The 14,542-nt window shown below is 46.5% G+C and overlaps 1 protein-coding gene across 4 annotated transcripts in view; it reads left to right on the forward strand.

Annotated features, from left to right (window-relative positions):
- The first annotated feature begins 1,044 nt into the window (after nt 1–1,044).
- PROM1 (prominin 1) overlaps nt 1,045–14,542 on the forward strand; it is a 154,486-nt gene continuing 140,988 nt past the window's right edge. Inside the window, exons 1-4 of one of the 4 annotated variants that reach the window (XM_017958581.3) lie at nt 1,059–1,156; nt 2,101–2,293; nt 4,819–4,901; nt 7,439–7,658. The gene's annotated coding sequence lies outside the window, so the exon portion shown is untranslated. Of the gene's footprint in view, nt 1,157–2,100; nt 2,294–4,818; nt 4,902–7,438; nt 7,659–14,542 lie in introns of all 4 variants that reach the window. The other 3 variants (XM_017958580.3, XM_017958584.3, XM_017958583.3) reach the window with 3 other exon arrangements.

A 14,542-nucleotide genomic window follows, 5' to 3' on the forward strand; every position in this document is an offset into this window, starting at 1 on the left:
TGTCCTCATCTTGCCTGGGTTATAGAAGCAACTCACATAGGATTTTTGCTGGGTGATTCCCTACCCTACTACAGATGATTCCACTGTACACTCTACGAGGGACACATGCCATAAACTCAACATAAAATGTCATAGTGGTCCCAACTCAGCATAAAATGTCATAGGACACTCCGGCTGGGTGAATTCTTCCAGACTCTGTTTTCTCTTCCTCATGCTTCAGACCTCTTCACTTCACAAGTAGTCTGTTGTGGTAGCCAAACTCCCAGGCCCAGAGTCAGTCAATCTGCATTTCAAGCCCCCACCTCCATTCCTCAGCAATGGCCCTTCATCTTGGGTATCAGAATTAATCACAGCCTCTATGTCTGGATTAAAGTTTGCTCTTGTATCTTCTTTACCAAGTTTACATATAGTCAACATTGGTGTGTACAGCTGTGTAATGCGGTATGACCTCTCTCTGTCTCTGTTCTCCTGGCAGCTCATTTAGGCTCCATTCCCTTCATATCCCACTTGAATTTGCACAACTACTCTGCACCACTGACTTTAGTATCTGTCTTATAAATAGGGTCAGAGTTCCTCAGCCAGATCCCGATGGATAAAAGGAACCATGTCCCCACCCTGAGTCAAGCGGGTCTTCAAGAAACCCTCTTTGAGCCCACTCTGCCCCCAAGCTGCCTCCCAAAGATGCAGCATCTGTCCTGGCAGAGTGTGAGCAGGAAGGCTGCCTTGCCAGGCTCCTGACTCCCAGTGCTGTGTGGTGCTGGTGAGCTGAGCGGATCTTTGAGGGGCCAGACCAGGTGGAAGTTCCTACCCTAAGCAGCTCAGGGCAGGGACAGACCAAATCCACGTGCACCAATTGGGGCCGTGACAGACCCTTCTGCGGGAATATCTGTGATCTCAGGAATGACCCTGAGAGGACACTGCTCTGATGCTCTGATGGGACTGAGGGGAGTTCCAAGCTTCCAGGGTGCTGGGCAGTGTCTCCCCAGAGAGTGGCTGTTCCCAATGTCAATCAGGCAGGAAGGGGAGGATGCTGGGACAGGAAGTAGCTTGGAGGTGGGCCTTAGGCTGGCAGAAGTTGCTGCTTTCTTCTCTGTGAGTTCCTTTCTCCTGGATCTGGACCCCAGAAGTTCCCAGACATAGGGAGGAGGGGTGCCAGGTGATGGGGATGATGGAGGTGGTGGCCACTGCCCTGGAGGAGGCTGAGCCAGTCAAGGGATGGCTGTGGGCAGCCTTGAGGGTTCTGAGAGCAGCCATGCACAGCAGTGGGCAGTTGTCAGTTACTCTGTTTATGTTTAGGTCTTCTCTAAAATCTTGCTAAACAATCAGGTTTGATCTCATTTGGGTTGGGGCAAATCGAGGAAATAGATCAGGTGTTCAGGTATAGATCAGAGTTTAAAGAACAGGCAAGCCTTGCCATGCCAGGGATACGATGACACTAGTGAGGTCCCAAGGGAAAGGGGGGCCTCAGTGGCAAGACTTCCATGGCCCTCCCATGTTGGAGAATCTCCCTGGCTGCTGCCAACCTTGGAGAATCAAGGGGAGCATTTGATCAGGATGCCACTGAGGGAGGCAGAGCCACCCCAGTGACTGAAGCCCTTCTCAGTGGGTTTTCTGCCCAAAGACTCGTGTCAAGGATTGTGTGCCAAGGGTCAGGCGTGTTTGTAAGGACAGAGGGAGCCAGCAGGGAGCCAAGAGAATCTGTCCCAGAAAGCCTAGGTTTAAACTCCAGACTCCAAGGATCAGAGCAGGAGCAGAGAGTGGGTTACAGAACTTGGGGTTGGGAACCCTTATTGGTGCTCTTCCTTATCTCTTTGATCTCATTTCCTAGCCCTGCTTCTTTGCTGTTCCCCGAACACACGAAGCTGGCCCCTTTTCCCCAGACTTTGCACTGTACTTTGCCTGGAACTTGCTTCCCTTGGTTATTCACTTTACTCAAGTCCTCTCAAATATCTGACAGAGAGGTCTCTGACCACCCCATGGAAAAGAACAACTCTTATCTATCCCTTACACGTTCTCTTACTACGCAACACTAATTTCCTACAATTATATTCTGCAGTATGTTTATTTGTTTTTTCTCTCATTATTGTCTGTTTGCCACAGTACAGTGTAAGCACCATGAAGACAGGAACTGTGTCTTGACCACTGTTGACTTCCAAGCACCTCAAATAGGACCTATCACATAGAAGTTTCAATCCATATTTGTTGAGTGAATGAAGACAACAGGTGTCAACTTAGCTTCTACTACAGTTCTAAGACTTTTGCTTCAAGAGGTGGGAAGATGCCAGAGGCAATGGTGAGGAGCCATGGCTCTTTCCACCTGGCCCTTTCTCCTATCTGTCCCCCTATCTTTCTGTTACTTGGTCATTTCTCCCAAGATCTGTCCCTTCAAAGGGTTCTTCGACTCCACCCGTACATTTATTCTTCCTTGCCTGTGCTCTTGCTGTTGCCTCTTACTGTTCCCTCTTCATTCTCAGCTTTCCAAAATCTTGCTCCTCTCTAAGGCCAGAACTTACTCATCCTTCAAGGGCTCACTGGAGGCTCTGTAACCTTTTTGGTAAAGTCATACCAGTTGAAACTAATATTCCTTTTCCTTGGATCCCAGAACCTTTTCCTGATACTTTGATTAAGGCATTTTTACAATCTGACATAATTAAGACCTATGAAAGGACAAAGGCTCTATCCTCCCTGGAAGATAGGGAGGTTTTTTTGGTTTGTTTGTTTGTTTCTGTTTTTGTTTTCTTTTTTTGAGACAGGGTCTGACTCTGTCACTCTGTCAGCCAGGCTGGATTACAGTGGCATGATCATAGCTCACTGCAGTCAAATTATGAGCTCCAGCATCATCCCTACTCAGCCTCCTGAGTAGCTGGGACTACAGGCACAAGCCTGTCTAAGTTTTTTCTTAATTTTTAATAGAGTCAAGGTCTCCATATGTTGCTCAGGCTTGTCTTGAACTCCTGGCCTCAAATGAGTCTCCCACCTCAGCCTCCCTGGGATTACAGGTGCAAGCCACAGCACCCGGCTGGGATTCTTAAAGACATGAATGGCCGGGCGCGGTGGCTCAAGCCTGTAATCCCAGCACTTTGGGAGGCCGAGATGGGCGGATCACGAGGTCAGGAGATCGAGACCAGCCTGGCTAACACGGTGAAACCCCGTCTCTACTAAAAAATACATAAAAACTAGCCGGGCGTGGTGGCGGCGCCTGTAGTCCCAGCTACTCGGGAGGCTGAGGCAGGAGAATGGCGTAAACCTGGGAGGCGGAGCTTGCAGTGAGCTGAGATCCGGCCACTGCACTCCAGCCTGGGCGACAGAGCCAGACTCCGTCTCAAAAAAAAAAAAAAAAAAAAAAAAGACATGAATGAAGTGCCAATATCTCTAGTGATTTGCACATAACAAATGCCCAATTAATGTTTGCTTAATTGAATAAAATTGACATTATTCTCTGAGAATTAGGTGGGGAAAATGAAGTGAATTTGAATGTGGGCTGTATGCTACACACTGGGGTAATAATGCCATAACATACTTTATTTCCAAAAACCCTCCCGGCAATCTTACTGAAGTGTATTACTATCCCTGTTTTGTAGAGGATGGTCAGAGAAGTTATGTGAGCTGCCCAGGGTTACACGGCTACTGAGAGACAGAACCAGGGTTTGAAGTCAGATTTATATATTTAAAGACAAGATGACTTATACTCATTTAAATTATTTTTATCACTATAAATTCAGGATGGGATTCCAGTAGACAGCGTAGCTACACATCAGGCATATCAGGCATAGATTTGGAAGCATATTTCCACATGCCTAAAGGTAAAAGCCATGTGTCCTTTCTCCATGAGGATGAGAATACTTTTATATAGTCTTTTCGTGTAGAAAGAGCCTAAACTACACAAAGACCTGCCCCAGATGAATCAAAACAATTGACCACGGTGAGGTCACATAAACTGGTGATACCTAGTTAACTTCTTCTCTTGAGGCCAGAGCTAGTGTTGGCACACTTGGGACTCGAGAAGGCAAGAGAGGTATTTATAGCAACAGTGACAGCTGACTGCAAGTATTCGTATGACGATTAAATTTATTCTAGGAAATCTTATAAATATTGAGTTTAATAGCTGTCACTTTGAGTTCATCAGCTGAAGTAACAGTTTAGAATTCATATTTGAAAAACTCCATTAAAGCTAAAGTGTAGAAAAATAGAGGGCTACCCTGGAGTGGTATCTTAGGGCAAATGTAGCTCCCTGAATTTAGCTTGGTCCCTAAAGAAGTAAAACTTTACAATAGTTAAGTGAACCAAAATCTTTGCCATATCAAAACTAACCATAAAAACGCATCTTTCCAATGAATGCAGCTTGCCCTTTAATAGAACATATCAGAGCATGAAAATTATCCTTTAAAGCATGTCCACTAACTCCTTCTTCAACTAAATGCTAAAGGAGTGAAAATGAATGCATTCTAAAACTTTCATGCTTTTTTTCCCCAGAAAAGCAGGTTCCCAAAATATCTAACCTGTAAACTTTGAATAACAGCAACGCTTTTAAAAAACCTAAAAAACTGTATAAAGAAGGGCTACATTTATATATTTACAGTTATTTGTTTTTCTTAAAGTTTTCCTCTTGATAATAATTAAATTTAAATGCTTTTTCATAGAAAATCTTGAAAATACACAAAAATTAAAAAGAGAAGAGAAAAGAAAAAGATTTTTGCCCAACCGCTCATAGAGGCAATCATGGTTAATGTGTTGATGTATTTTCTTTTCCCTGAGCTTTTGGTTTTCATAGTCCTTGGCTTTGCTGTTATTGATTTGTTCATCATTTGTTCTAAACAGTGCCAATGACCTCGCAGATGCAGGTTGTGGATAGCAGCAGACGTGGAGGTGGAGGCTGGGCGGCCAGTGACGCTGTGAGTCAGGTAAGTCACTTCTCCTGTCTAGACCGGACGTTTTCACAGGTTGGTTCTCAGAATCTGAGAAAAGCAGCGGACCCTCTTTCTGCAAATATTCATGATAGACCCACGCTTTGCATACAAGTTCAGGTCCCACATCCAAATCCTTTAGCGATCCATGAGCCTCTCAGGTTAAACATCCTGAACTAGGTATCAGACTTCTTGACAGTTTGCAATGCTGCCTTCCCAAAGAAGCTTGCAAATGTCTCCATTTATTATTTGAGTCAATGTGAGTTGTAAGTAAAGAAAGAAGGAGGAGAAACCCCTCTCAGATGGTCATCTGGGACTCTCTACTACAAACAGCCTTGCTATCTCCAGAAATCTCAAGCCATGCTTTCGGGGAGGAAAGTACGCTTCTGCGCATGATCCCAAGTTCACACTGCCAGCAACATCCAGACTAGCACAGTCTGTTTGTGCTGGGGTCAGTGGAGAAGAACCTATTAGTCAAGGTGCAAGGAAGGCTTTGTTTTTTCTGTCCCTGCACAATGGTCCTGAATCATTACATGCCCTGGCATGCAGTTGGTGCCACATGGGTGTGATGACCACCTCTGGGGTCTGATCACATAGGGTCCAAAGGAACCAGAGAAATGACTCGATCTAAGAGGCACCAGCTTCCCAACCATCCCAATGTACTGTATGGTAACTGCACACACACTGCCCCTGCCCACCACCACCACCACCATCTCCTTCCCTAGGGACACAGCTAAGCTGACACCAGAGAAATGCAAACAACAAGCTCTGTCAAGGACAGAGCCAGGTGCTGGCAGGAAGGGCAGAGGGTTTAGTGTGGTCAGTTGGGTGCCCAGGGATGACTGATGTCCTGGAAATAACTTCTAATTGTAAGTCTGGAAGGGAGGCTGCAAGAGAAAGAAATGAGGAAGCTTCTACTCACTGACCACATACTGCAACTAGTACTGTGTGTATAGAAATTCTATTCTTCAAGCTTTTCAATAAACATTCAAGATAGGTATTGTTCAGCCATTGACCCAACAATATTATTGGCTGGTGGCTCTGTGCCAGACCATGGGGAGAGCAGAAGTAAACTGACCCAAGTTCCCGCTGCCATGGAGCTTACCTTCTAATGGGTTAGCATTCAGGAAAGAATTGGGCAAATGCATATAAGTGATGACAGGTGTGAGTGCACCAAAGGAAAGCTGAGCTGCCGGGTCAGCGAGTGGCAGGCAGTCAAGAAAGGCCTGGGGAGTGAGGGAGCTGTGGGGGTGTCTGGGGCTGACCCTTCTGCCCCCAGGCATGGGAGCAGTCAGTGCAAACGTCTCGAGAGACAGGCTGTTCGATGTTAAGGGAGGCCAGCAGGACTGGTGTCCAGTTAGAACGAGGAAGGTGTGGGTGTTGGGGCTTAGGACAGATAGTTACAGGCCACACTGGGCACTTTGCACATTGTGCTGAGTGAGGAATGAGATAGTGTGTTGATCTGTATTGCGTTGCTCTAAAGAAATACCTAAGACTGGGTAATTTATAAAGAAAAGAGGTTTATTTGGTTCATAGTTCTGCAGGCTGTGCAGGAAGCATGCCACCAGTATCTGCTTCTGGTGAGGCCTCAGGAGCTTAAAATCATGGGGGAAGAAGGGAGAGCAAGCATGTCACAAGGTGAGAGAGGAAGCAAGAGAGAAGTGGAGAGGTCCCAGACTCTTTCTAACAACTAGATCTCCATGAATTCCTCACTGCTGGGAGGGCAGCAAACTATGCATGAATGATCCACCCCATGACCCAGACACCTCCCTGTAGGCCCCACCTTCAACACTGGGAATCACATTTCAACATGAGATTTGGAGGGGTCAAACATCCAAACTATAGCAGATGGGAACCGTCAGGGCAGTTGAGCAAAGACGTGACAGGATTTGGCTTCCATTATGAAAGCATTGCTAGGGCCACTGGGTGGAGAATTAGACCACAGAGGGGTCAGAGAGAAAGCAGGAGGCAAATCAGGAACTCCCCACCCCCTGCCATATTCAGATGATGATTCTCAGCTCACAAATGTGCCTTCAAAATCTGATGGCACCATGACCCTCTCTGTCCTGGATCACCTGGATCCTCAGGTGACTTCCCTCTGCCTTTAAAATGGAACATATACACGGGCACCCACGAGATCCCGCCTGATCTGCACCAGCCTCCCTCTGCATTGCCTTGCTGCCATGGAGTTGCCTTCTGTTCTCTCTCTCTCTCTTACTTGGTGATTCCACCCGAGACCATGTTTCTGGTACTTACCTGGCCTGTGTACATTTCCCTGATGCCTGCGGTGTTCTCCTCCACCTCTTTATCTGCCTAAGACCTGGTCACTTTAACCATCTTCAACCTTCTTTTTCTCAGGGAAGCCGCTCCTGCCTCTCGCAGACCAGGCTGGGTAGGGCTCTATACAGCCTAGGGTTCCCCCCTCTACTTTGTCCACACTGCTCACTTTTGGGAGTACCTACTCTTTTTGGCCTCCTTCTTTGGGCTCCAGTCACCAAGGCCAGGTCAACTTCTCTCTCTTGCTCACCTGTCAGCACCTAAGCCGAGTGCACAATCTCAAAAACCTGATGGCACCACGACCGTCCTGAATATTTGGACCCTTGACAAGGAATACTTTGTGAGGTGAACAGAATACTTGCCAACATCACACAGCTACTAAGTGGGCAGATCAAGAATCAAACTCCTGATTCCAACTTCTTCCCGGCCCCAGGACCTTCACACAAGTCTCAGTTTAGCCTCAGTTGGTGACAGCTGGTGAGTAAGACATTCAGTTTTTCTGGGTCTCTGTTTCCCCAACTATAAAATGACAAGGTTGGACGCTGAGTTTATTTCCAGGGCTCCAGGATCTACAAGTGCTCCCCCAGTCCATCTGACCACAAGAATTACCCAGGCCCGGGTATACTTGTAAGAATACTCACCTGAACCTGCAGAATCACAGCTCCAGACGATGGACTTGGGATTCTGGTTCTGTTTGTTTGTTTATTCAAGTGCCCCAGGTGAATCTTATCACCAAATAAGTTTTGGAAATACATTTCTAAGGGGCTCCTTCTCAAAGGAGGTTCCCAGAAGAGAAAGGTCAAAGAGGAGGCACAAACATGATTGTAGTGGCTATTTCAACACAGCAACAGCTCCTTCGCAAATGTCTCCTCTCTATTATAAAAAGAAACTTTGCATCTGAGCCTGATATTTATTTATGTGAATTATTTTGAGGGGCGAATGGAAGTCTCCAGAACTTTCACTGAAAGTTCAGCTTCCTGGACAACTGTAAATAGCTCTGCCCTGACAAACTTTGTCCAAGTGCTAATTAAAGAACACTCAAAAGGAGCACAAGCAGAGATGAGGACACTCTCAGAGCTCCTGAAAGGAGAGGCAGAAGCTCAGAGAGGTTAATCAGCTTATCTGAAGTCACACATCTGGTAGGTGGTAGAGGTGGAGCCAGACTCAGCTTTCTGCATCCCTGGCTGGTATTTTCCCTTCTGAAACATAAGAGTGCATCAGGGCAATGTTGCTTCTGCACAGAAAACTGTGGTGCCCACACTTTGGAGCAAAAGGTGTTCCGAGAACACCACATGAGTGATGACCCGCCCCAAGGATAGTGCGTGGCAGGGAGTTGGCACCCTCAGATAGGAGTAACTGATCGACTAACCCCACCTTCTTGTCACTGTGATCTAGGAATAGGGCACTTTTCAGGCTTTTTCATTCTCTGCCTTATTGGGGTAAATTTTTGGAATACATTGGAATACATTAGACAATTTTCCACCAGTCAAATGAAAATATGTTTGATAACTTAAAAAATAATCAGTGGGCTGGGTGTAGTGATCATGCCTGTAATCCCAGCACTTTGGCAGGCTAAGCTGGGAAGATCACTTGAGGCCAGGAGTTCAAGACCAGCTTGGGCCACATAATAAGCCCCCCATCTTTACAAAATGTTTAAAAATTTGCTGGATGTGGGGGTGCATTCCTGTAGTCCCAGTTACTTGAGAGACTGAGGAGGGAAGACCACTTGAGCCCAAGGGTTTGAGGCTGCAGTGAGCTGTGATTATACCACTGCACTCTGGCCTAGGTGACAGTGTAGGCCCCTGTTTCTTAAAATAATAACAATAATAATAATCAGTGCTTGATCAATAATGACCCAGTGCTAGACCAAGGGAGACAGACTTATTCTCATTCTGCCATTTCTTTACCTCTAGAACCTCAGCTTTCTCATCTGGAAAATGGGACGATGCCTCCATCATTGTGTGGTTCATGAGGGTTAGATGAGATACTACACAGTATCTGACACAGAGTCAGTCAGTATTTGTTAAACAAAAGAACGGACAAATGAATGAGAGGGAGGAAATAATTTGCTCTGTTCTGGATGTGAAATCTGTCCTCTTTCCTCCCTGCCTCTCACTGTCTCTATCAGCTGTGCAGTAACTGGAACTGGACCCTTCTGAATGAAGAATCTGTGGTTGAGGGGAGAGTGTGAGTCTACACACACTATGTGATAAAGGTAGACATGAGCATCAAATATAGAAACCCCCATAGAATCCATCGTCTTCTACTCAATGGAAGTGAGCTCTGGCTCAGTTGACCCCAGAGGAGGAGGGAGAGCATGCTTGGCAGGTTTAAATCCTTCCCCTCTTCCTTTCCTTCCTTCCCTCCCTCCCTCCCTCCCTCCCTCCCTTCCTTCCTTCCATACATCCTTCCTTCCTTCCTTCCTTCCTTCCTTCCTTCCTTCCTTCCTTCCTTCCTTCCTTCCTTCCCTCCCATTTTCTTGCTTGAAAGATGGGGAGGGAAGAAAAAGGAAAAGTGCAAATTCTGGGAGGAGTTGGCACTTTTGAGTCAGAGACCTGGGATTTAATCACTTGTTCCCCACTGACTGACATGGTGACATTAGAAAAGACACCTGCCATCATGGGGCAGACACTCAATAAATACTTGTTGGAAATAATACATGTTAGTTGCTGGGCAAAGCTCTGTGTGTGTTAACTCATTTGATCCTCACAATGTTATGCCGTATTAGGTGCTAGCCACAATATACAGACGAGGGAACGGAAATACAAAGAGGTCAGGTAACTCACCAAGGGGACGTAGACCGTAAATCACAGCCAATCTACCTCCAGAACATACACACTTTTAACTCCTCTGATATAAAACACTCAATACACGCAACTTCCTGGGGTCTCCTTTTTCTCATGTGCAGGTAGCTGGTGGGATGGGGCGATGCTTGAGCCTAAGTCATTTCCAGTCCTTGGACTGGGGCTAGGGAGAGAGAAATGTTCCCCCAAATCTCTGAATACCTCCAAGGCTCAGGTCTGACATAGGAAAATGAGGAAGAAGCGGAGATTGCTTACCCAGGGTGGACAACGGGGAAAGCAGATGGGAGCAGAGACTCCAGAGAGTGACATGGAGGTGCAGCTTCTAAGAGGCCCCCGATCTACTGAGGACCAACTGTATCCTTTCCATAAAATCCTTACAATGACAGTGTAAAATAGGTGCTGTTATTCCCACTTTGTCAATGACGAAATTGGAATTCTGAGTGATGAGAAAATATGTCCAAGATCACACAAGATATTGCGGACATAGCCTTCTACTTATGTCTGTTTGGCTCCAAAGTCCATGTTCTTCCTCCTATGCATACTCCACATTTTTGCCTAGAGCTGACCCTGCAGATAACATACTTGTCATGTCACGAAAACGTCTGGGACATGCTGTTGCAGGGCAATGCCTTCTACAGTGCACAGTTACAGTCATGTGCCACATAACAATGTTTAATCAACAACAGGCCACATATACACACCTTGGTCATCCCATAAGATTGTAGTACCATATTTTTACCGTACCTTTTCTATGTTTAGATACACAACTATTACCCATGTGTTACAGTGGCCTACAGTATTCAGTACAGTGACATGCGGTCCAAGTTTGTGGTCTAGGAGCAATAGCCTATACCATATGCATAGGTGTGTAGTAAGCTAGACCATCTACATTTGTGTAAGTGCACTCTGTGATGTGTGCATAGCAAAATAGCCTTCGATGTATTTTCTCAGAACATATCCCCATCATTTAACAGCACATGACTGTACTTAAAATGTCTTCGAAACTCCACCATCAAAGTCATTGCCAACGTGGGCTGCTCTGAGTGGCATCTGGAAAGCTGGAGCAGGATGGAAGCTGACTCAAGAAGGAAGGTGGCTGGGAGGCTTAATATAAGCTCCTATAAACCTCTTAATGCTATCCAGACATTAACACTGAGTGACACCCTGGGGTTTCCTGGCTTTAATTTAAGACTCAGGATAGATTGGCTAACAAAGATGCTGAGCAGCATGACAGTGTCTATTAGCAAGGAATTTAATGGTCCTTTCCTAAATTAAAATATTAAGCTCCCTATGAATTACAAACTTGCTCCAATATAGTGCAGACCTTAGGCGAAAAAAATGAATCACAGACCACTGGACCATGAGAAGAAGCTCGGAGATTCTGCTCTTGGATGAGGAAACTGAGGTCAGGAAGTATTAGGTAGTTCCCCAAGTCTACGGATCTGGTCAAGGGCCAAGTCAGGCCTAGAACCTCCAGCCCCTGACCCCAGTCAGCACTCAGCCTTGGCCCATGGGTCAGGAACAAAAGAGATTTCCACTGAGATTAAAATCTGGACATGGCCAGATAGTTCTGAGCACCTTTTGAAATGATTTGTTTGGTTTATTTGTTTCCAGATTTTTTTATCCATCTCCCAAACTAGACAGTAAACTTTTCCCTCCACTGTCTTGCTCTTGCTGCGTCCTGAACACTTGGCATGATGCCTACACACATAGAAGGTGTTCAGTAATATTTGTAGAAAAAAGGGAAGGAGGAAAGAGGGACAGAAATATCTGTTAGTACCTACAATATACCACACACTACAGTCACATTTCATTTTCTTTGTGTGTTAATATCTGTCTTTTCCCTCCCTCCCTCCCTCCCTCCCTCCCTCCTTCCCTCCCTCCCTCCCTCTGTCCCTTCCTTCCTTCCTTCCTTCCTTCCTTCCTTCCTTCACAGGGTCTGGCTCTGTCACCCAGACTGGAGTCCAGTGGTGCAATCATGGCTCACTGCAGCCTTGACCTCCCAGGCCTCATGTGGTCCTCTCACTTCAGGCTTTCAAGTGACTGGGACTTCAGGAGTGCATCACTGTGCCCAGCCAATTTTTGTATTTTTGGTAGAGTCAGGGTTTTGGCATGTTGCCCAGGCTGGTCTTGAACTCCTGAACTCAAGCAATCTGCCTTCTTTGGCCTCCCAAAGTGCTAGGATTACAGGTGTGAGCCATCAAGCCCAGCCTATACCTCACTTCTTTCTAAAATACAGCTATAGTCCCCATTTCCGATGAAGAAACTTAGGTGCAGAGAGGTAAAGTGATGGGTTTAAACTGACTACTCAACTAACATGTAGCAGAGCCGGATTTGAATCCAGGTTTAGATGCTTATCCCATATTCTTTTCACTACACAACCTGCTTGCTGAGAATAAGCACTCACTCATTCAACACGTATTTACTGTGCTCCAACTCTGTGCCAGGCACAGTTCTAGGCTCCTGGGATATTTTAGTGAACAAAACAGATCAACACCCCTGCCCTTGCAGAACGTACATTTCATGGGAATCTAAAATTTCCGTGATGTGGATCAGAGGAAAGGGCAATGGTCCCGAAACGAAACACACAGGAGATGGACCTTTTGGGCCACCACCTTGGGCTGAGCTTCCTACCAGGTCTGTCTCAGGCCTCATGGAAGCTTCCTCCTGGCAGACAACATTCAGGGCACTGGGGAAACACACCATCTTCACCTGCGCCAGGCCTGGCTCTTGGAAACCTAGTGGGGACAGCAACTTAAAGCTGAGCATGTCTCTGGAAGAAGTGGACATTTGGATATATTCAGATTGTCCCATTGTTTTTCTGCAAAACCTGCCCACCCCAGTGAGCCTCCAGCTATGCAAATGAACACTAAAGGTCTTCTGAGGTGGAAGCATTTGAGACCATGGCTCCCAGAAGCAAACATGCTCTGAACACTGTTGGGAAAGCCTAGCTCTCAGTTGGAGTGAGACGAAAATTCGGGCATGGGTCCCGGAAGACAAGGCGGGAGGCAGGGTAGAGGCTTTGCCCCGCCACTCCCGTGGGGGATGAGAATATTAGCATCCTTCTCATCTGAGGGGTAAGATCTTGAAGCTAATGAAACACTTCCTGGGACTCTTAGGGATTTCTAGGAACGTGCAGAGCCATTTTGAAGTCTGAATTATAGCCCCGCTTGCGGAGGAAGCCGTTCTCCCAAGATCTATGCAGCAGCCCCCGGAGCTCCAAGTTTTGAGGGCTCTGGAAGAATCTGGAGATAGCAGTGGCAGGGAGGTTGGCGTCTCAGGATGGGCTTGGTCAGCAGGGGCAGTGGAAGGGCCTCATCAGGAGGCTTTGTGGGTCGCGACCATCAGAGCTAGAACCTAAGAACATGTCAGGCCCTGAGCGGTGGGGGAGCCCCAGAAATGCCACATAGGTGCTGTAAGAGGCACTTGGTTTCCTGCTGAGGCAGGTGGAGGTGGGGCAGGGCATGGAGTCTTTCTAGCTGGGATGTAAGTGTAAAGGAGACCTTATTCTGTAGACCCAGGGTGTTGAGGCTGGCGGACAGTTGCTACATATAATAATTGCACTTTGCTTGCCAGCAACTAGGCAGAAAGAAGCAGCACAACGAGAGGTTAAACCTAATGGATTATTCCAAAATGCCAAGCCCATGAACCAGCCCTGAGTACCCACCTGGGTGACTCCTGTCAGGCTCCTCTCTTCCCACATCTTTCTCATCCCCGGTCCTCCTTCTGGGGTAATCTTCCTATAGCTAATGTCAAGCAGTTCTTCCTCTACAATCCTCAATGTCTCCCCATTGCCTTCAGATGGTCCCAATTCCTCAGCATGGCATGTAAGCACCTCCACATCCCAAGCCCCTCCAACTTACTATTCTAGATTCATCTATCGTTATTCATTTTTACCAATATTATGTCCCAGCCCACACGATCCAGCCCCACCAAACCACTGACTGAATCTGAACATGCCTGTGTGTGCTGACCTCTCTGCCCAGGGCTCCTCTCCTCTTAGCCTTGTTCTTCATCTGACAAACTTTTCATTCTAATAAGTTAGCTGGAGCATCATAGCCCTGGGAAACCTTTTCTGGAAGGTTTCATGTGGGGTTGAACTGAGACTTCCTGCCTTATGGGCATACTTATCTTGTACTCTCCCTTTATTGGTGCATGTAGAATTCAAAGTGGCATTGATTTGTTCCCCCCACTAGACAAATACCATTCTTGAAGGCCTGACTTGGTGTTAATTACCTCTGCATCCTTAGAGCCTAGTGCAGTTGGATGCAGAGCAATGCTCTGAAGAGTTTGTTTAGTGAAGGAAGGGAAGTGTGTGGATGAGCTATGGTCTTGGTCAGTATTGCAGAGTCACTCAAGGGGCCAGCACAAAATTTAAGGGCATTCCCAAACAGCTCATTAATTATAGTAAATAATACTTAATGCAATATTTTAAAAATCCATATTTATGCCCCAAATTCCATGATACACACGCCTCAGAATGTAACATACAGACAGGATCTGAACCTGTACTTGCATGACAAATTACTTGCCTCCCCTTAATCCCAATGAGTGAGC

This window comes from Papio anubis, chromosome 3 (assembly GCF_008728515.1).
Source record: "Papio anubis isolate 15944 chromosome 3, Panubis1.0, whole genome shotgun sequence".
NCBI lineage: Eukaryota > Metazoa > Chordata > Mammalia > Primates > Cercopithecidae > Papio > Papio anubis.